Raw genomic sequence first — 3,286 nt, 5'->3', positions numbered from 1 at the left:
TTATTGTACATCACTAAGCATTGGACAATGACAAAGCTGGGTCTAAGTTGATATACATGAAATTTATGACCAACATATACCTCTCTTTGGAAGTGGTGGTATACCACTATGGCAAAAAAAAAGGAGAAATCAGTTGAAACTAGGTATTTGCACGGTACATATGCAATATACGTTGCCAAGTTTTGGCATAAGGAACTGATAACTGAGTGATAGTTGATAGCATCATTGCTTTTCTAGATTGATGTACCGATATGGTGCTACAAAACAACTAGATTGCAGTTGAGGTTTTGTTGTTGGGTTTAGGGAATTAATTTCAATCTTTTTAACTGAATTGGTTCGTCCTTTCTATCATGCTCTGCATTAGTTACTAATGAAATATAAAAATGCACCAGCCATTCCATGATAAAACAAGTTCCTAACATTTGCAAATATCATATTTTCTATTAGATGTTCATATCCATAGAACCACATGTTATGGTCTATATGTGCTTATGATATATTTAGAAACTTCTGCACACTTGGTAATTTGAGAGTTGATACTTCTTGCCGCAAAATCTTCTTTTACTGTCCTAAGTTATTTTCTCCATGAATGAACTGTTAATTTTGATCACTTTGTTGAGTTTCTTTAGTCATGATTCTTTTCAGATTTTTGTTGTATTTGTCTTCTATTCTATTTTACTATCAGTAAGTAGCACTACTCTTACATGCATGTCAGATATATCTGCTATGGTAAATTTGTCCCCTTTGGGTCAGCTTATCTCTGATGGTTTAGCGAGAAGTAGTTACTTTGTCGTTATTGTTCTAGAACAAATAATTCATATGGTACTGTTTGGTTACAAAGCTAATTATATATAGCTCTAAATGCTAACTCCTTTCTTTTTTGCTCTTGGTGGACACCAACAAATATAAATTAGTTCAATTTGTTTCCTATGAATATAGATTAGTACAACTGCAGGTAAAGTAATTGCATATATTTTAGTCGTTAATATTTGGCGATTAGGAGTTCGTTACTCCTTATTTTGCTACTTCTCCTTTATATTACCTAAGGGAAACAACTTGTGGAATGATAATACGTGACTGGGACAAGTGCCCCAAGGACCTCCAGTGGTAGTACCTGCGCTATCTCTTCCAGGCTGATGACGGCTCCTCGCTTCCGCCGACCGCCTGCCTTCATATTATTCTTACTGCTAATATCTCAATTGTCTGAGATCTGACTTGCAAATTGAATGAAAATGTAGGTATGATCCACATCAAGCCTGTAAACTTGTGGGGGATAGAGATTCAGAATTGGGAATGTTTGATAGAGTTTTCATCCCATATACGAAATGGTGTGTTGTTTCCTTTTGTGCTAACAATAGTAACAATTGGATCTCCTCTGTTATAACATACAAACTTGCAATTCTGATTGTATCCTAGGCGCAAAAACTTCTCCCTGATACATTATTTTTTTCTTTAATTTTACAGGGAGTAATTTTGGTAGAATAAAGATGCTTCTGCACTTGTGCTTGGTAGAATGCTATGCTAATAGAATCAACATGCTATTCGCTTTTTTAGTATTCCCTCCTTCTGAGATATTAGCTGTTGGACAGCTCCTACCAGAACTGATTTTTTCCTATTAAGGTTATTAAATAGTATACCACTTTTTTTACCAGTGCTAATTGTTTGTTAAGAGAAGTGCCTAACATCAAGTCCCGTTTTCTCTGTACTAAATTTGAATGTTAAATTACTTCACTCTTTTTTAACCAGTGTTAATTGTTTGTTAAGAGAACTGCCACTTAGTGCCTAATATCAAGTCCAATGGTTAGTAATTTGGATACAAAATAGTGCTAGGGTTAAGTAATGTGTGTCCGGGTTAAATTGTGCTTAGTCATCATATTGGCACTTATAGGGTTGACATCTGGTATTTCTTTTTCGTTATCACACTGGCTCTTGGAGCTATTGGAGCATTACATATGATGGTATTGCGTGTGTAGTTATTAAAAAATCCCAAATTGTTTATGTCAGATGATATACATGTCAGAATTATCAATGCATGTCACTTTATCCTCCAGTAAGGTGCATTTGTTTTCTGATGACATGACAATGCCAGGAAAAGAGTTATACATTTAACTGGTTTTTAGACATTCCCAGATTGACTAATATGGCTTTTCACTGGGTTTTTTTCCACTGACGCTTTATACTTCTCTATCTCAAAAATGAGTTACATCATGAGGAGACAAGTTATTAGTTGATAGAGCCATAATAATGTGACCCAGCCATTTCCCTGGTAGTTTACTCCTAACACTAGCTCCTGAGTGGATTTTCTCAATTATTTGATATTCCAGTACTATATTTGAAAGGCACAACTATAATATCATATTACATGCACCATGATTAGTTACACACATACAAATATGGCATGAAATTCTTGCAAGATGCTGCTATTTATAAGTAAAGTATATGGTGAAAATCACATGTTTCATTTGTGCTGCATTGGTCTGTACTTCCATGAAGTAACAGATTTTGTGTCATTTTTTTTCTCAATTCAAGGTGTTAAATTCTACGAGATTCGAGGTTCTCGAGCCATGGAATGATAGTATTATCCAAGGAGGACACACAAGTAAGTTCAAGACGCCCGGTCTCATTTTCTATACATGTTCTATTGGTACGCCTTTCTGTTAAGAACATGAGTAATTTTAAACTATGGATCTTTCTATTAATATTTGAGAAGTGTGCTTCTATTCAGTTTATTGCCTTTGCTTATGTTCCTTTTTTAAATGAGTAATTTCAACGGTGAAAAGTGTGGCATCAATGGTTTTCCTTTGGTCAGGCTTTCGTATCAGCGTTGTATTGTTATATTTTGTATCCTTTGTTATATAGAGCTGAAAGGGCATGTGGCATTGTTGTATTGATACTACATAAGCATATTTATCGGTCATACATGCGTGGAAAGAATGTATGCTAGGAGGCATCATATCTTTTAGATAGGATTTTTTGTCTTGCTCTGACTTATAGTAAGCTATGCTCGGAAGTTTTGGATTTTGCACTCATGGGTAGTAATATTTATATTTGAATGCAGCGAGAAACCTCTTTTGGTGTCAAGGAATGGTTGCTAGCAAAAATTCCTATTTACAAGTTCAATTCATACCAGAGTTGACGTTAGAATGAATACCCAGTCAAGCAAACAACTGGAGAGAGAACAAAAAAATGTTCAGGTTTGGCAACAGCGTCTAACAGAAGTTGATGTGGTATACAACAAATAGGAAGGGTTGAAGACGTGTGTTTTAGAAAATCTCAAGATAATCTG

This window comes from Lolium rigidum, chromosome 7 (assembly GCF_022539505.1).
Source record: "Lolium rigidum isolate FL_2022 chromosome 7, APGP_CSIRO_Lrig_0.1, whole genome shotgun sequence".
Lineage (NCBI taxonomy): Eukaryota > Viridiplantae > Streptophyta > Magnoliopsida > Poales > Poaceae > Lolium > Lolium rigidum.
Note: the sequence above shows the minus strand (reverse complement) of the source record.